Below are 21193 nucleotides of genomic sequence, written 5' to 3'. Positions count from 1 at the left end.
AGCAAAAGCTATTGTTGTGTCACCATTTTTGAGCTCCATATACGTAAATAATGGAATGGCAGTGAAATCTGCCTGTTTTTCGGTGCCGTCGGGGTCCAGCATTTAACATTGATGGAATGCTGGTAAAATGAGCGCTTAAAAGCCACAAAAACAGTCATTTTGTCACACCTAAGCAGAATTATTGTCCACCACACGTTAATTTAAGGTTAAACTGAGATAATAGTGACTCGACTTGGGACTTGACTTGCCGTAACCAAGGACTCGACTTGACTTGACTTGACATAACCTGTGACTTGACTTGACTTGACTTGCCCAAGAAAAAAATACTTGGGACTTGCTTGAGACTTGGACCAAATGACTTGAGACTTACTTGTGACTTGGATAAGAGGGACTTGGTCACATCTCTGCCAGAAATACAAACAGAAAGTAAAATCAAGGTCCATACACAGTGGGTAAAAAGCAGACAGAAGGTTAATCCAGTAATCAGAGGTCAGAGTAAACGAAACAGGTCAGAACACAGGCAAATAAACACTGCCGAGAATGGCAGGAGCACATTACAATTAGGCAAATAACTGAACAAATGGGCAGACCTAAATACACAGACAACGAGGTGAAATGATTTACAGGTGTACAAACAGGAATCGAGTAACAAGGCTCAGGTGAAACGAATAACACAAAATGCGAAACACTAAGTAAACAGTTGGAGCAGAAGAGACTTGGAATCAGGTAAAATGAACAAATCTTTAGAGGTTTTTATTAAGACACTAAGTCACAGGTGTCAAACTCCAGTCCGGGAGGGCCTTAGTGTCTGCTGGTTTTTGGGGTGTTCTGAGTTCATTCATGTCATTGATTGGTTAAAGTATCCACACGCCTTAATTTACCTTAATTGGCATCCGCACGCCTTAATTGGCCTTGCAGCTGGCCAGTTGATTGGCAGCTGATTGAAAGGAAACCATAAAAACACGAAGACACTGCGGCCCCCTGGGAATTCAGTTTGACACCCCTGCACTAAGTCCAGAGCTTATGTAATATTGTGCATTATCTGCAGGAATGAACACTCAAGAAGCACATCATTTCCAGTTACTTTCTCTCCATAAATATACATTCATTCGAAAAATACATTTTAAAATTTCGACAATCAAATACTTGTCGAAATAAATAAAATAAAAAGCGTGCGTGGTATGCTGACTCAGAGGGGACCTCTTCATTGTATATATATCAATGGAAGTGAAACACACATACACACGCAGCATAAATATATTGGTATTTATACCAATCAAGTTGTCAAGACCGATCTGTGTGTGTCTGCTCTGAAGCTAAGATGGAAATGCTATTTCAGTTCTGCCTCCACTGGCCGTGTTTTATCCTTTGATTTCTACACTGACGGAAGAGCCACATCGGGGTGGAAACCTGCTATGACACAACTCAACTCCATCAAAAGACATAAAATATACCCATAATCCCATACAGCGAGCCTAACAGCAATCCAGTAATTCTGCAAACAGCACCAAACGCAGCAAAATTATTTCCTGAAAAATAACTTTCTGCAAGTTTCCTGCAGGTTAACATCACAGGTTGATTTTTAGATTAGTATTTTCCATCTTTTATCTGATTAGAAGTGGCTCTATACTATGGGACTAGAGCAGACAGACCAGGAGGGCGTACAGGGGTAATACCACATTAGAAGTCGTTCTATTGTCACGCTGCCCTGCTCCATTTGATCATTTTCCCCTTTTGCCTTCCGGCAGGTTCATTAGTTATAATCCCTTTTGTACTGCTACACCCAATGTGACCCCTGTCGTGTATTAGGTTTTCACAGTCAGCTAAACTCTCCCTTGCATTATATCCTCCAAGGAACAGGCCAGTGTTGAAGATGGACAAGATTTAATGACAAAGAAGTATGAAACTGAAACATACAGAAAAATACACAGTATACAACACAAAATACCTTACTCAAGCTAGAGGGCGGCCTGTAGCGTAGTGGTTAAGGTAAATGACTGGGAAGTGCAAGGTTGGGGGTTCTAATCCCGGTGTAGCCGCAATAAGATCCGCGCAGCTGTTGGGCCCCTGAGCAAGGCCCTTAACCCTGCATTACTCCTGCTTAGCCTAATGAACAGTATGTTGCTCTGGATAAGAGTGTTTGCCAAATGCCAATAATGTAGTTACATTTGGCTAGGATAACTAATCCTCTATTTTGCAGGAAATGTAAGGTAAGTATGAACTATCATTCTCTCCGCAGGAATACCTAAATGTACCGTAAGTATATGATTGAACTAATAATCAGGTAAGTATCACATTGAACATTATATTTACACGAATCATTGTCTCAAGTATCAAAGTATAGCCTAAATGCCATCATTGCAATGTGCTGTAACGCAAGTTACCAAAGTTGTAACAAATATGATAAAATTATTCAAGATAAACATTCTAGCAATGATGGATAATAGTTTGCCTTACTGATATTGCCACTCAAAGGGATGGAAACTTAGTGATGGCTAACGATAGAGCATGAACATTGCTGCACTGAAGATACACAATTTTCTTTGTTGTCACTGGAACAGGAGGTTCTTCTTCTTCTGTTAGCTAAAAGGAGTTGAAACTGCAGTACTAAATTATGCCACTAGATGGAGGAGAGGCTCTTATAGAGAAGGAACTAGCCTTGAGTTTATCTGACTCCATTTAAGATATAATTTAGAAATTTGGGTTTGAAACATATGCAAACTCGGGAGTGATTACACTCGACTCGTACCTGCGCCACCATTACTCAATATATGCTCCCGGGATTAGCACTATTGCTGAAATCTCAGTTCAGTGGAGAACTCAGAGGCTGAGGGTCTAGCCAACACAATACATGCAAAACACTGCCATGATAGTTGCGAGCCCAGGTCGGCGTAGCATTAAATGGGCTCCTTAGAGCTAATTAGACAGGAACCAGCGTCGTAACACCCAGAGGGTTCCCTTCGCACCAAATTACAAGAGCCATGCACCACCAATCCTTTTATGGGCCGAACTTGACGGCCTCACAGCTTAGAACTACCACGAATGTACCAAGCCGCTGATCAGTCGGTCTTCAGCCACCATTTCCCCCTGAGTATTCAGTTGTAATTTAGGCTGAAAAAGGTACAAGATGAATTAGAGTCATGGAGATCACGCAAGTTACAAACAAAATAGTTTATTCGCAGACAGGTTGGTTAATAGCTTTAGAATTCCAATAGTCAATTACAGAATACACAAATTAGGAATAGAGATAGAGTAAGTCATCATACCTAGCCTGCGTTGGCTACACACAAACACAGAGTATAGAATATGCAGAGTGTGGGAAGCCGAATACGATCTTCCTGATATTTACATATATGTACAATATGCTGTGTGGGAAGTCGAATACGATCTTCCGTTGCTACACATACATGGAACGTGCTGTGCGGGAAGCCAGGTACGGTCTTCCCAGATTGGTCTGTCTCCCTTGCTTTTATGCCAAATCATATGTTTGGACCAGGCGGCAGTGCCATAAATCAACCTGGAGGGTTGGTTGAATCTGGAATTTAGACCCCCACCCTTGGGGGTTGTTAAGTAGGGAAAATGAGATGATTACTAAGAGAGGACATGCAGGTTTTCCCTTGAGTTATTAAACTCCATTTGGTATGAAATGTATCTCATCCGATTCCTTGATTTTACTGGATCACATCCATACCAAACAGATTATATTTAATCCAGGAGAGCAGTCACCGGTGTAATGACAGCAGTGCCCAAATGAGGGCACTGTGGCATTGTCTGGAGTCTTCCCCCTTGGAAGTGACCAGGTATGGGGTCACAGGGAGGTCACCAATGTTCTGGAGGATTCTTTTCCCATGACCCAACTGCCCTTGGACTACTCATACATCTTTCCCTTGTCTTTGCCTGAAACTCCCCAAAAGGTAGTCTAAACAGCATTGACCAGAAACCCCAGCTTTCAGGCTCCTCACAAATGGCAGCCCTTCCTGACCTTAACCACTACGCTACAGGCCGCCCCATCATATCTATGAATGATGTAGTTGGGAGTCTTCATGATAACTGCATTATGCTGTAAATATGTATTTGTACCTTTCATGGTAATATACCTTTTGGATAAACCTGATTTGGGTGAATGAAAGGAAATTAGACACAACCCCAGATTTCTTGGTTTCTTCGCCTTATCTCTAAAATCTAGGCCTTAGTTATTGACCCTAAAAACCTGTAATTTACTGCCAACCCCCACCAGGCAGTGGTCAGGGGGCTAAAACACATGGGTTCTACAGAGATAGCTTTTGCCCAGTTTCCCCTCGGCTCCTGAATGGTTATGATATCAAAGGTAGACTGTTACAAAAACTAGACCATTACACCAGTCGCACTGAACCAATCAGAATAACACCAAACATTACTATATTATGACCTGGGATTATCATGAAACATCTTTATGCCATCTCCAGTATTCCTGGGCTCTAACCCTGAAGGAATGTGAGAGAAGGGGGGCTCCCCCACAGGCATGTGTGCCAAAAGGTGGGGGCTAACAATGTATGCTCCGGGAGGGGGAAGTCAGCAAGCTGACCAGCGCATGAGACCAAGTGTTAATTATGACTGGCTTACAAGTGTAATCAATATTCAATAAAACTTGTTCCTAATATGAATTTGTGTTTTGTTCCCTGAGATCTGGATCTCTTTTGGAATATCATAATTTTAGTTTTATTCATATTTACTGCCAGGGCCCATACTGTGTATGACAGTACTGTTGTAGCAGATCTTGAGTGAGGGACAGTAAGACCAGTGGCCGGTTGCATAAAACACCTTAGGTGTTTCCCTTATCTCTGACACTTAAGGGTTGATTTCCCATTAGCTAAGGGAATTACCTGAGGGTGTTGCATATAAACCCTTAGACATTTATCTTAGGTAAGGGAACTGCTTTGCTGCAATGTTTGAGGTTTTACTGTAACAAAATTTGACCATAGCCATAGATGCCTTATCTCATCGGTTATGATCACTTCCTGTTTGCTATACAATAAGATTAGGTTTTAACCCCTAACCTACGGTAGCCTAGCTATATTTTATTTTATTTTATGAAAATGGAAAATACGGAAAACAAAAAAAGGAAACCAAATTCAATGGATTAGGAGATGTGTATACTGTTAGAGGAAAAACATTTCAAAAAGTGAACTCAATCCAACTGTGACAGCGACCAAAAACATAAAACATGGGAGGAAATAACAGATTAGATTAACGCTAGAAATATAGCCGAGGGGTCACCTTCGGTCAAAAAATCTGTTACGGCAATCCGCGACTGGCCCCCGCGCCCTAAGCGAGAATCATACCCCTAGACCAACGAGCCCTAACAGTTGACTATTTGCTAGGACATACATACGATACATTTCAAAAGGAGAGGACATGTTACCTTGCCAGACAATGGTTTCTTCTGGAAGCACATTTACACAAGTGAATGGACCAGTAATGCAAAAAGGTGTGAATGGTCCAGAATGTTTGGGGCGATGAACAATAATAAGTCTTCAGTGCATTCAAGACATTTTTCACTCAAAATCAAGAGCTGCAATTATATGTTGTGAAGCTTTCAAAATGTACAAAATTCGAGCGCGTCTAAATTTCAAAGCATATATGTAGGTTCACTAAGAAGAAACAAATGCCAAAACACAGTCAATGCAGGAACTTCATTGCATTTAGCGAAACACTTTCATCACACAATGTAAAATAGACTTTACATGGCCACGATAGTCATTAACAAAAATGTCATTCATGAATACTGTCAAGAAAAAAAGCTGCACAAGAGCATAATGGGTAGCTATATGACTGATTTGGGTTCTCAGTGGTTTAGCGCAGATCTCATGGTGTGAGGATGTCATCTTGTAATTGCGTATTGAGACAATGGCAAAGGCCAGAAATCCTAAGCACCAGCCAAAAGAGGGGCGCTTACTGTCTTTTTGGAGGGCTCGTCCAGGATTTTAACCCGGGACCTCTCGCACCCTAAGCGAGAATCATACCCCTAGCCCAACGAGCCCACAGGGAGAGTGAAGGTGGATCTCCAGACAGTTACTACTTGAAAGAGCTCATAATTCATAGTCTCTTTGCTGAGCCTTATCATAGAAAAATGGCCACATCTGGTTGAAAAATCAATTTCAGTTCCGCGCAATGGATTCATGTTCAGCATCAGCAATTCAGCTTTTTGTGGTCAATCGAAGTGTACCTCAATCGTGTCATGAAAGACTATGCAACAATGTCAACTTACTGTTACTTTCAGAGGTGGTTTCATTCTGCAGTCAGAAATTCATGGACAGCACTGCACAAAATAAATCCAGTTCAACCACCTGTGGCCTACTATGCCCGGGCTGCAATGCACTGTAAAGACAGTCATTTTGAACAAACGGTCAATCAAAATCCTGTTTTCAACATACTCATTATAACATCATAAACAAATGGAGTTTTCTTGGATTGCCTAAACAGTTGTAGGCATAGGTGGGCTAAAGACCGGCTGTAGCTGATTGGTTCAAAAAACAATGACATTTCTTTGGACATAAACAGGTTTAACATTGAAATCAAAAAAAGCATTCTTGTTTTTATTTGTTGCTCTGACTATTTGCCTAATGTCAACTTACTGTTACTTTCAGAGGTGGTTTCATTCTGCAGTCAGAAATTCATGGACAGCACTGCACAAAATAAATCCAGTTCAACCACCTGTGGCCTACTATGCCCGGGCTGCAATGCACTGTAAAGACAGTCATTTTGAACAAACGGTCAATCAAAATCCTGTTTTCAACATACTCATTATAACATCATAAACAAATGGAGTTTTCTTGGATTGCCTAAACAGTTGTAGGCATAGGTGGGCTAAAGACCGGCTGTAGCTGATTGGTTCAAAAAACAATGACATTTCTTTGGACATAAACAGGTTTAACATTGAAATCAAAAAAAGCATTCTTGTTTTTATTTGTTGCTCTGACTATTTGCTAGGACATACATACGATACATTTCAAAAGGAGAGGACATGTTACCTTGCCAGACAATGGTTTCTTCTGGAAGCACATTTACACAAGTGAATGGACCAGTAATGCAAAAAGGTGTGAATGGTCCAGAATGTTTGGGGCGATGAACAATAATAAGTCTTCAGTGCATTCAAGACATTTTTCACTCAAAATCAAGAGCTGCAATTATATGTTGTGAAGCTTTCAAAATGTACAAAATTCGAGCGCGTCTAAATTTCAAAGCATATATGCATGTTCACTAAGAAGAAACAAATGCCAAAACACAGTCAATGCAGGAACTTCATTGCATTTAGCGAAACACTTTCATCACACAATGTAAAATAGACTTTACATGGCCACGATAGTCATTAACAAAAATGTCATTCATGAATACTGTCAAGAAAAAAAGCTGCACAAGAGCATAATGGGTAGCTATATGACTGATTTGGGTTCTCAGTGGTTTAGCGCAGATCTCAGGGTGTGAAGATGTCATCTTGTAATTGCGTATTGAGACAATGGCAAAGGCCAGAAATCCTAAGCACCAGCCAAAAGAGCGGTGCTGACTGTTTTTTTGGAGGGCTCGTCCGGGATTTGAACCCGGGACCTCTCGCACCCTAAGCGAGAATCATACCCCTAGACCAACGAGCCCACAGGCTGAGTGCATGTGGACCTCCAGACAGTTACTAATTGAAAGAGCCAATAATTCATAGTCTCATTGCTGAGCCTTATCATAGAAAAATGGCCACATCTGGTTGAAAAATCAATTTCAGTTCCGCGCAATGGATTCATGTTCAGCATCAGCAATTCAGCTTTTTGTGGTCAATGGAAGTGTACCTCAATCGTGTCATGAAAGACTATGCAACAATGTCAACTTACTGTTACTTTCAGAGGTGGTTTCATTCTGCAGTCAGAAATTCATGGACAGCACTGCACAAAATAAATCCAGTTCAACCACCTGTGGCCTACTATGCCCGGGCTGCAATGCACTGTAAAGACAGTCATTTTGAACAAACGGTCAATCAAAATCCTGTTTTCAACATACTCATTATAACATCATAAACAAATGGAGTTTTCTTGGATTGCCTAAACAGTTGTAGGCATAGGTGGGCTAAAGACCGGCTGTAGCTGATTGGTTCAAAAAACAATGACATTTCTTTGGACATAAACAGGTTTGACATTGAAATCAAAAAAAGCATTCTTGTTTTTATTTGTTGCTCTGACTATTTGCTAGGACATACATACGATACATTTCAAAAGGAGAGGACATGTTACCTTGCCAGACAATGGTTTCTTCTGGAAGCACATTTACACAAGTGAATGGACCAGTAATGCAAAAAGGTGTGAATGGTCCAGAATGTTTGGGGCGATGAACAATAATAAGTCTTCAGTGCATTCAAGACATTTTTCACTCAAAATCAAGAGCTGCAATTATATGTTGTGAAGCTTTCAAAATGTACAAAATTCGAGCGCGTCTAAATTTCAAAGCATATATGCATGTTCACTAAGAAGAAACAAATGCCAAAACACAGTCAATGCAGGAACTTCATTGCATTTAGCGAAACACTTTCATCACACAATGTAAAATAGACTTTACATGGCCACGATAGTCATTAACAAAAATGTCATTCATGAATACTGTCAAGAAAAAAAGCTGCACAAGAGCATAATGGGTAGCTATATGACTGATTTGGGTTCTCAGTGGTTTAGCGCAGATCTCAGGGTGTGAAGATGTCATCTTGTAATTGCGTATTGAGACAATGGCAAAGGCCAGAAATCCTAAGCACCAGCCAAAAGAGCGGTGCTGACTGTTTTTTTGGAGGGCTCGTCCGGGATTTGAACCCGGGACCTCTCGCACCCTAAGCGAGAATCATACCCCTAGACCAACGAGCCCACAGGCTGAGTGCATGTGGACCTCCAGACAGTTACTAATTGAAAGAGCCAATAATTCATAGTCTCATTGCTGAGCCTTATCATAGAAAAATGGCCACATCTGGTTGAAAAATCAATTTCAGTTCCGCGCAATGGATTCATGTTCAGCATCAGCAATTCAGCTTTTTGTGGTCAATGGAAGTGTACCTCAATCGTGTCATGAAAGACTATGCAACAATGTCAACTTACTGTTACTTTCAGAGGTGGTTTCATTCTGCAGTCAGAAATTCATGGACAGCACTGCACAAAATAAATCCAGTTCAACCACCTGTGGCCTACTATGCCCGGGCTGCAATGCACTGTAAAGACAGTCATTTTGAACAAACGGTCAATCAAAATCCTGTTTTCAACATACTCATTATAACATCATAAACAAATGGAGTTTTCTTGGATTGCCTAAACAGTTGTAGGCATAGGTGGGCTAAAGACCGGCTGTAGCTGATTGGTTCAAAAAACAATGACATTTCTTTGGACATAAACAGGTTTAACATTGAAATCAAAAAAAGCATTCTTGTTTTTATTTGTTGCTCTGACTATTTGCTAGGACATACATACGATACATTTCAAAAGGAGAGGACATGTTACCTTGCCAGACAATGGTTTCTTCTGGAAGCACATCTACACAAGTGAATGGACCAGTAATGCAAAAAGGTGTGAATGGTCCAGAATGTTTGGGGCGATGAACAATAATAAGTCTTCAGTGCATTCAAGACATTTTTCACTCAAAATCAAGAGCTGCAATTATATGTTGTGAAGCTTTCAAAATGTACAAAATTCGAGCGCGTCTAAATTTCAAAGCATATATGTAGGTTCACTAAGAAGAAACAAATGCCAAAACACAGTCAATGCAGGAACTTCATTGCATTTAGCGAAACACTTTCATCACACAATGTAAAATAGACTTTACATGGCCACGATCGTCATTAACAAAAATGTCATTCATGAATACTGTCAAGAAAAAAAGCTGCACAAGAGCATAATGGGTAGCTATATGACTGATTTGGGTTCTCAGTGGTTTAGCGCAGATCTCATGGTGTGAAGATGTCATCTTGTAATTGCGTATTGAGACAATGGCAAAGGCCAGAAATCCTAAGCACCAGCCAAAAGAGCGGTGCCGACTGTTTTTTTGGAGGGCTCGTCCGGGATTTGAACCCGGGACCTCTCGCACCCTAAGCGAGAATCATACCCCTAGACCAACGAGCACACAGGCTGAGTGCATGTGGACCTCCAGACAGTTACTAATTGAAAGAGCCCATAATTCATAGTCTCATTGCTGAGCCTTATCATAGAAAAATGGCCACATCTGGTTGAAAAATCAATTTCAGTTCGGCGCAATGGATTCATGTTCAGCATCAGCAATTCAGCTTTTTGTGGTCAATCGAAGTGTACCTCAATGGTGTCATGAAAGACTATGCAACAATGTCAACTTACTGTTACTTTCAGAGGTGGTTTCATTCTGCAGTCAGAAATTCATGGACAGCACTGCACAAAATAAATCCAGTTCAACCACCTGTGGCCTACTATGCCCGGGCTGCAATGCACTGTAAAGACAGTCATTTTGAACAAACGGTCAATCAAAATCCTGTTTTCAACATACTCATTATAACATCATAAACAAATGGAGTTTTCTTGGATTGCCTAAACAGTTGTAGGCATAGGTGGGCTAAAGACCGGCTGTAGCTGATTGGTTCAAAAAACAATGACATTTCTTTAGACATAAACAGGTTTAACATTGAAATCAAAAAAAGCATTCTTGTTTTTATTTGTTGCTCTGACTATTTGCTAGGACATACATACGATACATTTCAAAAGGAGAGGACATGTTACCTTGCCAGACAATGGTTTCTTCTGGAAGCACATTTACACAAGTGAATGGACCAGTAATGCAAAAAGGTGTGAATGGTCCAGAATGTTTGGGGCGATGAACAATAATAAGTCTTCAGTGCATTCAAGACATTTTTCACTCAAAATCAAGAGCTGCAATTATATGTTGTGAAGCTTTCAAAATGTACAAAATTCGAGCGCGTCTAAATTTCAAAGCATATATGTAGGTTCACTAAGAAGAAACAAATCCCAAAAAACAGTCAATGCAGGAACTTCATTGCATTTAGCGAAACACTTTCATCACACAATGTAAAATAGACTTTACATGGCCACGATAGTCATTAACAAAAATGTCATTCATGAATACTGTCAAGAAAAAAAGCTGCACAAGAGCATAATGGGTAGCTATATGACTGATTTGGGTTCTCAGTGGTTTAGCGCAGATCTCATGGTGTGAGGATGTCATCTTGTAATTGCGTATTGAGACAATGGCAAAGGCCAGAAATCCTAAGCACCAGCCAAAAGCGCGGTGCCGACTGTTTTTTTGGAGGGCTCGTCCAGGATTTGAACCCGGGACCTCTCGCACCCGAAGCGAGAATCATACCCCTAGACCAACGAGCCCACAGGCAGAGTGCATGTGGACCTCCAGACAGTTACTAATTGAAAGAGCCCATAATTCATAGTCTCTTTGCTGAGCCTTATCATAGAAAAATGGCCACATCTGGTTGAAAAATCAATTTCAGTTCCGCGCAATGGATTCATGTTCAGCATCAGCAATTCAGCTTTTTGTGGTCAATCGAAGTGTACCTCAATGGTGTCATGAAAGAGTATGCAACAATGTCAACTTACTGTTACTTTCAGAGGTGGTTTCATTCTGCAGTCAGAAATTCATGGACAGCACTGCACAAAATAAATCCAGTTCAACCACCTGTGGCCTACTATGCCCGGGCTGCAATGCACTGTAAAGACAGTCATTTTGAACAAACGGTCAATCAAAATCCTGTTTTCAACATACTCATTATAACATCATAAACAAATGGAGTTTTCTTGGATTGCCTAAACAGTTGTAGGCATAGGTGGGCTAAAGACCGGCTGTAGCTGATTGGTTCAAAAAACAATGACATTTCTTTGGACATAAACAGGTTTAACATTGAAATCAAAAAAAGCATTCTTGTTTTTATTTGTTGCTCTGACTATTTGCTAGGACATACATACGATACATTTCAAAAGGAGAGGACATGTTACCTTGCCAGACAATGGTTTCTTCTGGAAGCACATTTACACAAGTGAATGGACCAGTAATGCAAAAAGGTGTGAATGGTCCAGAATGTTTGGGGCGATGAACAATAATAAGTCTTCAGTGCATTCAAGACATTTTTCACTCAAAATCAAGAGCTGCAATTATATGTTGTGAAGCTTTCAAAATGTACAAAATTCGAGCGCGTCTAAATTTCAAAGCATACATGCATGTTCACTAAGAAGAAACAAATCCCAAAAAACAGTCAATGCAGGAACTTCATTGCATTTAGCGAAACACTTTCATCACACAATGTAAAATAGACTTTACATGGCCACGATAGTCATTAACAAAAATGTCATTCATGAATACTGTCAAGAAAAAAAGCTGCACAAGAGCATAATGGGTAGCTATATGACTGATTTGGGTTCTCAGTGGTTTAGCGCAGATCTCATGGTGTGAGGATGTCATCTTGTAATTGCGTATTGAGACAATGGCAAAGGCCAGAAATCCTAAGCACCAGCCAAAAGCGCGGTGCTGACTGTTTTTTTGGAGGGTTCGTCCGGGATTTGAACCCGGGACCTCTCGCACCCTAAGCGAGAATCATACCCCTAGACGAACGAGCCCACAGGCAGAGTGCATGTGGACCTCCAGACAGTTACTAATTGAAAGAGCCCATAATTCATAGTCTCTTTGCTGAGCCTTATCATAGAAAAATGGCCACATCTGGTTGAAAAATCAATTTCAGTTCCGCGCAATGGATTCATGTTCAGCATCAGCAATTCAGCTTTTTGTGGTCAATCGAAGTGTACCTCAATCGTGTCATGAAAGACTATGCAACAATGTCAACTTACTGTTACTTTCAGAGGTGGTTTCATTCTGCAGTCAGAAATTCATGGACAGCACTGCACAAAATAAATCCAGTTCAACCACCTGTGGCCTACTATGCCCGGGCTGCAATGCACTGTAAAGACAGTCATTTTGAACAAACGGTCAATCAAAATCCTGTTTTCAACATACTCATTATAACATCATAAACAAATGGAGTTTTCTTGGATTGCCTAAACAGTTGTAGGCATAGGTGGGCTAAAGACCGGCTGTAGCTGATTGGTTCAAAAAACAATGACATTTCTTTGGACATAAACAGGTTTAACAATGAAATCAAAAAAAGCATTCTTGTTTTTATTTGTTGCTCTGACTATTTGCTAGGACATACATACGATACATTTCAAAAGGAGAGGACATGTTACCTTGCCAGACAATGGTTTCTTCTGGAAGCACATTTACACAAGTGAATGGACCAGTAATGCAAAAAGGAGTGAATGGTCCAGAATGTTTGGGGCGATGAACAATAATAAGTCTTCAGTGCATTCAAGACATTTTTCACTCAAAATCAAGAGCTGCAATTATATGTTGTGAAGCTTTCAAAATGTACAAAATTCGAGCGCGTCTAAATTTCAAAGCATATATGTAGGTTCACTAAGAAGAAACAAATCCCAAAAAACAGTCAATGCAGGAACTTCATTGCATTTAGCGAAACACTTTCATCACACAATGTAAAATAGACTTTACATGGCCACGATAGTCATTAACAAAAATGTCATTCATGAATACTGTCAAGAAAAAAAGCTGCACAAGAGCATAATGGGTAGCTCTATGACTGATTTGGGTTCTCAGTGGTTTAGCGCAGATCTCATGGTGTGAGGATGTCATCTTGTAATTGCGTATTGAGACAATGGCAAAGGCCAGAAATCCTAAGCACCAGCCAAAAGAGCGGTGCTGACTGTTTTTCTGGAGGGCTCGTCCGGGATTTGAACCCGGGACCTCTCGCACCCTAAGCGAGAATTATACCCCTAGACCAACGAGCCCACAGGCAGAGTGCATGTGGACCTCCAGACAGTTACTAATTGAAAGAGCCCATAATTCATAGTCTCATTGCTGAGCCTTATCATAGAAAAATGGCCACATCTGGTTGAAAAATCAATTTCAGTTCAGCGCAATGGATTCATGTTCAGCATCAGCAATTCAGCTTTTTGTGGTCAATCGAAGTGTACCTCAATCGTGTCATGAAAGACTATGCAACAATGTCAACTTACTGTTACTTTCAGAGGTGGTTTCATTCTGCAGTCAGAAATTCATGGACAACACTGCACAAAATAAATCCAGTTCAACCACCTGTGGCCTACTATGCCCGGGCTGCAATGCACTGTAAAGACAGTCATTTTGAACAAACGGTCAATCAAAATCCTGTTTTCAACATACTCATTATAACATCATAAACAAATGGAGTTTTCTTGGATTGCCTAAACAGTTGTAGGCATAGGTGGGCTAAAGACCGGCTGTAGCTCATTGGTTCATAAAACAATGACATTTCTTTGGACATAAACAGGTTTAACATTGAAATAAAGAAAAGCATTCTCTTTTCTATTTGTTGCTCTGACTATTTGCTAGGACATACATACGATACATTTCAAAAGGAGAGGACATGTTACCTTGCCAGACAATGGTTTCTTCTGGAAGCACATTTACACAAGTGAATGGACCAGTAATGCAAAAAGGAGTGAATGGTCCAGAATGTTTGGGGCGATTAACAATTATAAGTCTTCAGTGCATTCAAGACATTTTTCACTCAAAATCAAGAGCTGCAATTATATGTTGTGAAGCTTTCAAAATGTACAAAATTCGAGCGCGTCTAAATTTCAAAGCATATATGCATGTTCACTAAGAAGAAACAAATGCCAAAACACAGTCAATGCAGGAACTTCATTGCATTTAGCGAAACACTTTCATCACACAATGTAAAATAGACTTTACATGGCCACGATAGTCATTAACAAAAATGTCATTCATGAATACTGTCAAGAAACAAAGCTGCACAAGAGCATAATGGGTAGCTCTATGACTGATTTGGGTTCTCAGTGGTTTAGCGCAGATCTCATGGTGTGAGGATGTCATCTTGTAATTGCGTATTGAGACAATGGCAAAGGCCAGAAATCCTAAGCACCAGCCAAAAGAACTGTGCTGACTGTTTTTTTGGAGGGCTCTTCCGGGATTTGAACCCGGGACCTCTCGCACCCTAAGCGAGAATCATACCCCTAGACCAACGAGCCCACAGGTAGAGTGCATGTGGACCTCCAGACAGTTACTAATTGAAAGAGCCCATAATTCATAGTCTCTTTGCTGAGCCTTATCATAGAAAAATGGCCACATCTGGTTGAAAAATCAATTTCAGTTCCGCGCAATGGATTCATGTTCAGCATCAGCAATTCAGCTTTTTGTGGTCAATCGAAGTGTACCTCAATGGTGTCATGAAAGACTATGCAACAATGTCAACTTACTGTTACTTTCAGAGGTGGTTTCATTCTGCAGTCAGAAATTCATGGACAGCACTGCACAAAATAAATCCAGTTCAACCACCTGTGGCCTACTATGCCCGGGCTGCAATGCACTGTAAAGACAGTCATTTTCAACAAACGGTCAATCAAAATCCTGTTTTCAACATACTCATTATAACATCATAAACAAATGGAGTTTTCTTGGATTGCCTAAACAGTTGTAGGCATAGGTGGGCTAAAGACCGGCTGTAGCTGATTGGTTCAAAAAACAATGACATTTCTTTGGACATAAACAGGTTTAACATTGAAATCAAAAAAAGCATTCTTGTTTTTATTTGTTGCTCTGACTATTTGCTAGGACATACATACGATACATTTCAAAAGGAGAGGACATGTTACCTTGCCAGACAATGGTTTCTTCTGGAAGCACATTTACACAAGTGAATGGACCAGTAATGCAAAAAGGTGTGAATGGTCCAGAATGTTTGGGGCGATGAACAATAATAAGTCTTCAGTGCATTCAAGACATTTTTCACTCAAAATCAAGAGCTGCAATTATATGTTGTGAAGCTTTCAAAATGTACAAAATTCAAGCGCGTCTAAATTTCAAAGCATATATGTAGGTTCACTAAGAAGAAACAAATCCCAAAAAACAGTCAATGCAGGAACTTCATTGCATTTAGCGAAACACTTTCATCACACAATGTAAAATAGACTTTACATGGCCACGATAGTCATTAACAAAAATGTCATTCATGAATACTGTCAAGAAAAAAAGCTGCACAAGAGCATAATGGGTAGCTATATGACTGATTTGGGTTCTCAGTGGTTTAGCGCAGATCTCATGGTGTGAGGATGTCATCTTGTAATTGCGTATTGAGACAATGGCAAAGGCCAGAAATCCTAAGCACCAGCCAAAAGCGCGGTGTTGACTGTTTTTTTGGAGGGCTCGTCCGGGATTTGAACCCGGGACCTCTCGCACCCTAAGCGAGAATCATACCCCTAGACCAACGAGCCCACAGGCAGAGTGCATGTGGACCTCCAGACAGTTACTAATTGAAAGAGCCCATAATTCATAGTCTCTTTGCTGAGCCTTATCATAGAAAAATGGCCACATCTGGTTGAAAAATCAATTTCAGTTCCGCGCAATGGATTCATGTTCAGCATCAGCAATTCAGCTTTTTGTGGTCAATCGAAGTGTACCTCAATGGTGTCATGAAAGACTATGCAACAATGTCAACTTACTGTTACTTTCAGAGGTGGTTTCATTCTGCAGTCAGAAATTCATGGACAGCACTGCACAAAATAAATCCAGTTCAACCACCTGTGGCCTACTATGCCCGGGCTGCAATGCACTGTAAAGACAGTCATTTTCAACAAACGGTCAATCAAAATCCTGTTTTCAACATACTCATTATAACATCATAAACAAATGGAGTTTTCTTGGATTGCCTAAACAGTTGTAGGCATAGGTGGGCTAAAGACCGGCTGTAGCTGATTGGTTCAAAAAACAATGACATTTCTTTGGACATAAACAGGTTTAACATTGAAATCAAAAAAAGCATTCTTGTTTTTATTTGTTGCTCTGACTATTTGCTAGGACATACATACGATACATTTCAAAAGGAGAGGACATGTTACCTTGCCAGACAATGGTTTCTTCTGGAAGCACATTTACACAAGTGAATGGACCAGTAATGCAAAAAGGTGTGAATGGTCCAGAATGTTTGGGGCGATGAACAATAATAAGTCTTCAGTGCATTCAAGACATTTTTCACTCAAAATCAAGAGCTGCAATTATATGTTGTGAAGCTTTCAAAATGTACAAAATTCAAGCGCGTCTAAATTTCAAAGCATATATGTAGGTTCACTAAGAAGAAACAAATCCCAAAAAACAGTCAATGCAGGAACTTCATTGCATTTAGCGAAACACTTTCATCACACAATGTAAAATAGACTTTACATGGCCACGATAGTCATTAACAAAAATGTCATTCATGAATACTGTCAAGAAAAAAAGCTGCACAAGAGCATAATGGGTAGCTATATGACTGATTTGGGTTCTCAGTGGTTTAGCGCAGATCTCATGGTGTGAGGATGTCATCTTGTAATTGCGTATTGAGACAATGGCAAAGGCCAGAAATCCTAAGCACCAGCCAAAAGCGCGGTGTTGACTGTTTTTTTGGAGGGCTCGTCCGGGATTTGAACCCGGGACCTCTCGCACCCTAAGCGAGAATCATACCCCTAGACCAACGAGCCCACAGGCAGAGTGCATGTGGACCTCCAGACAGTTACTAATTGAAAGAGCCCATAATTCATAGTCTCTTTGCTGAGCCTTATCATAGAAAAATGGCCACATCTGGTTGAAAAATCAATTTCAGTTCCGCGCAATGGATTCATGTTCAGCATCAGCAATTCAGCTTTTTGTGGTCAATCGAAGTGTACCTCAATGGTGTCATGAAAGACTATGCAACAATGTCAACTTACTGTTACTTTCAGAGGTGGTTTCATTCTGCAGTCAGAAATTCATGGACAGCACTGCACAAAATAAATCCAGTTCAACCACCTGTGGCCTACTATGCCCGGGCTGCAATGCACTGTAAAGACAGTCATTTTGAACAAACGGTCAATCAAAATCCTGTTTTCAACATACTCATTATAACATCATAAACAAATGGAGTTTTCTTGGATTGCCTAAACAGTTGTAGGCATAGGTGGGCTAAAGACCGGCTGTAGCTGATTGGTTCAAAAAACAATGACATTTCTTTGGACATAAACAGGTTTAACATTGAAATCAAAAAAAGCATTCTTGTTTTTATTTGTTGCTCTGACTATTTGCTAGGACATACATACGATACATTTCAAAAGGAGAGGACATGTTACCTTGCCAGACAATGGTTTCTTCTGGAAGCACATTTACACAAGTGAATGGACCAGTAATGCAAAAAGGTGTGAATGGTCCAGAATGTTTGGGGCGATGAACAATAATAAGTCTTCAGTGCATTCAAGACATTTTTCACTCAAAATCAAGAGCTGCAATTATATGTTGTGAAGCTTTCAAAATGTACAAAATTCGAGCGCGTCTAAATTTCAAAGCATACATGCATGTTCACTAAGAAGAAACAAATCCCAAAAAACAGTCAATGCAGGAACTTCATTGCATTTAGCGAAACACTTTCATCACACAATGTAAAATAGACTTTACATGGCCACGATAGTCATTAACAAAAATGTCATTCATGAATACTGTCAAGAAAAAAAGCTGCACAAGAGCATAATGGGTAGCTATATGACTGATTTGGGTTCTCAGTGGTTTAGCGCAGATCTCATGGTGTGAGGATGTCATCTTGTAATTGCATATTGAGACAATGGCAAAGGCCAGAAATCCTAAGCACCAGCCAAAAGCGCGGTGCTGACTGTTTTTTTGGAGGGTTCGTCCGGGATTTGAACCCGGGACCTCTCGCACCCTAAGCTAGAATCATACCCCTAGACCAACGAGCCCACAGGCACAGTGCATGTGGACCTCCAGACAGTTACTAATTGAAAGAGCCCATAATTCATAGTCTCTTTGCTGAGCCTTATCATAGAAAAATGGCCACATCTGGTTGAAAAATCAATTTCAGTTCCGCGCAATGGATTCATGTTCAGCATCAGCAATTCAGCTTTTTGTGGTCAATCGAAGTGTACCTCAATCGTGTCATGAAAGACTATGCAACAATGTCAACTTACTGTTACTTTCAGAGGTGGTTTCATTCTGCAGTCAGAAATTCATGGACAGCACTGCACAAAATAAATCCAGTTCAACCACCTGTGGCCTACTATGCCCGGGCTGCAATGCACTGTAAAGACAGTCATTTTGAACAAACGGTCAATCAAAATCCTGTTTTCAACATACTCATTATAACATCATAAACAAATTGAGTTTTCTTGGATTGCCTAAACAGTTGTAGGCATAGGTGGGCTAAAGACCGGCTGTAGCTGATTGGTTCAAAAAACAATGACATTTCTTTGGACATAAACAGGTTTAACAATGAAATCAAAAAAAGCATTCTTGTTTTTATTTGTTGCTCTGACTATTTGCTAGGACATACATACGATACATTTCAAAAGGAGAGGACATGTTACCTTGCCAGACAATGGTTTCTTCTGGAAGCACATTTACACAAGTGAATGGACCAGTAATGCAAAAAGGTGTGAATGGTCCAGAATGTTTGGGACGATGAACAATAATAAGTCTTCAGTGCATTCAAGACATTTTTCACTCAAAATCAAGAGCTGCAATTATATGTTGTGAAGCTTTCAAAATGTACAAAATTCGAGCGCGTCTAAATTTCAAAGCATATATGCATGTTCACTAAGAAGAAACAAATGCCAAAACACAGTCAATGCAGGAACTTCATTGCATTTAGCGAAACACTTTCATCACACAATGTAAAATAGACTTTACATGGCCACTATAGTCATTAACAAAAATGTCATTCATGAATACTGTCAAGAAAAAAAGCTGCACAAGAGCATAATGGGTAGCTCTATGACTGATTTGGGTTCTCAGTGGTTTAGCGCAGATCTCATGGTGTGAGGATGTCATCTTGTAATTGCGTATTGAGACAATGGCAAAGGCCAGAAATCCTAAGCACCAGCCAAAAGCGCGGTGCTGACTGTTTTTTTGGAGGGCTCGTCCGGGATTTGAACCCGGGACCTCTCGCACCCTAAGCGAGAATCATACCCCTAGACCAACGAGCCCACAGGCAGAGTGTATGTGGACCTCCAGACAGTTACTAATTGAAAGAGCCCATAATTCATAGTCTCTTTGCTGAGCCTTATCATAGAAAAATGGCCACATCTGGTTGAAAAATCAATTTCAGTTCCGCGCAATGGATTCATGTTCAGCATCAGCAATTCAGCTTTTTGTGGTCAATCGAAGTGTACCTCAATCGTGTCATGAAAGACTATGCAACAATGTCAACTTACTGTTACTTTCAGAGGTGGTTTCATTCTGCAGTCAGAAATTCATGGACAGCACTGCACAAAATAAATCCAGTTCAACCACCTGTGGCCTACTATGCCCGGGCTGCAATGCACTGTAAAGACAGTCATTTTGAACAAACGGTCAATCAAAATCCTGTTTTCAACATACTCATTATAACATCATAAACAAATTGAGTTTTCTTGGATTGCCTAAACAGTTGTAGGCATAGGTGGGCTAAAGACCGGCTGTAGCTGATTGGTTCAAAAAACAATGACATTTCTTTGGACATAAACAGGTTTAACAATGAAATCAAAAAAAGCATTCTTGTTTTTATTTGTTGCTCTGACTATTTGCTAGGACATACATACGATACATTTCAAAAGGAGAGGACATGTTACCTTGCCAGACAATGGTTTCTTCTGGAAGCACATTTACACAAGTGAATGGACCAGTAATGCAAAAAGGAGTGAATGGTCCAGAATGTTTGGGGCGATGAACAATAATAAGTCTTCAGTGCATTCAAGACATTTTTCACTCAAAATCAAGAGCTGCAATTATATGTTGTGAAGCTTTCAAAATGTACAAAATTCGAGCGCGTCTAAATTTCAAAGCATATATGTAGGTTCACTAAGAAGAAACAAATCCCAAAAAACAGTCAATGCAGGAACTTCATTGCATTTAGCGAAACACTTTCATCACACAATGTAAAATAGACTTTACATGGCCACGATAGTCATTAACAAAAATGTCATTCATGAATACTGTCAAGAAAAAAAGCTGCACAAGAGCATAATGGGTAGCTCTATGACTGATTTGGGTTCTCAGTGGTTTAGCGCAGATCTCATGGTGTGAGGATGTCATCTTGTAATTGCGTATTGAGACAATGGCAAAGGCCAGAAATCCTAAGCACCAGCCAAAA

General features: G+C 40.3%; 10 non-coding genes across 10 annotated transcripts; all 10 read right to left on the bottom strand.

Annotated features, from left to right (window-relative positions):
• Window positions 1–7556: 7556 nt before the first annotated feature.
• Window positions 7557–7628, bottom strand: trnap-agg (transfer RNA proline (anticodon AGG)). The gene has a single exon. It is a non-coding gene; the product is annotated as a tRNA-Pro (tRNA).
• Window positions 7629–8798: 1170 nt separating this feature from the next.
• Window positions 8799–8870, bottom strand: trnap-agg (transfer RNA proline (anticodon AGG)). Its single transcript has one exon. It is a non-coding gene; the product is annotated as a tRNA-Pro (tRNA).
• Window positions 8871–10035: 1165 nt separating this feature from the next.
• Window positions 10036–10112, bottom strand: trnap-agg (transfer RNA proline (anticodon AGG)). The gene has a single exon. It is a non-coding gene; the product is annotated as a tRNA-Pro (tRNA).
• A 1170-nt stretch (window positions 10113–11282) lies between these two features.
• On the bottom strand, window positions 11283–11354 carry trnap-cgg (transfer RNA proline (anticodon CGG)). Its single transcript has one exon. It is a non-coding gene; the product is annotated as a tRNA-Pro (tRNA).
• Window positions 11355–12524: 1170 nt separating this feature from the next.
• Window positions 12525–12596, bottom strand: trnap-agg (transfer RNA proline (anticodon AGG)). The gene has a single exon. It is a non-coding gene; the product is annotated as a tRNA-Pro (tRNA).
• Window positions 12597–13766: 1170 nt separating this feature from the next.
• On the bottom strand, window positions 13767–13838 carry trnap-agg (transfer RNA proline (anticodon AGG)). Its single transcript has one exon. It is a non-coding gene; the product is annotated as a tRNA-Pro (tRNA).
• Window positions 13839–15008: 1170 nt separating this feature from the next.
• Window positions 15009–15080, bottom strand: trnap-agg (transfer RNA proline (anticodon AGG)). Its single transcript has one exon. It is a non-coding gene; the product is annotated as a tRNA-Pro (tRNA).
• Window positions 15081–16250: 1170 nt separating this feature from the next.
• On the bottom strand, window positions 16251–16322 carry trnap-agg (transfer RNA proline (anticodon AGG)). Its single transcript has one exon. It is a non-coding gene; the product is annotated as a tRNA-Pro (tRNA).
• Window positions 16323–17492: 1170 nt separating this feature from the next.
• On the bottom strand, window positions 17493–17564 carry trnap-agg (transfer RNA proline (anticodon AGG)). The gene has a single exon. It is a non-coding gene; the product is annotated as a tRNA-Pro (tRNA).
• Window positions 17565–19976: 2412 nt separating this feature from the next.
• trnap-agg (transfer RNA proline (anticodon AGG)) lies at window positions 19977–20048 on the bottom strand. The gene has a single exon. It is a non-coding gene; the product is annotated as a tRNA-Pro (tRNA).
• Window positions 20049–21193: the final 1145 nt, after the last annotated feature.

This window comes from Conger conger, chromosome 15, assembly GCF_963514075.1.
Source record: "Conger conger chromosome 15, fConCon1.1, whole genome shotgun sequence".
NCBI classification, from domain to species: domain Eukaryota; kingdom Metazoa; phylum Chordata; class Actinopteri; order Anguilliformes; family Congridae; genus Conger; species Conger conger.
This window is presented reverse-complemented; position numbering and strand designations above follow the sequence as displayed.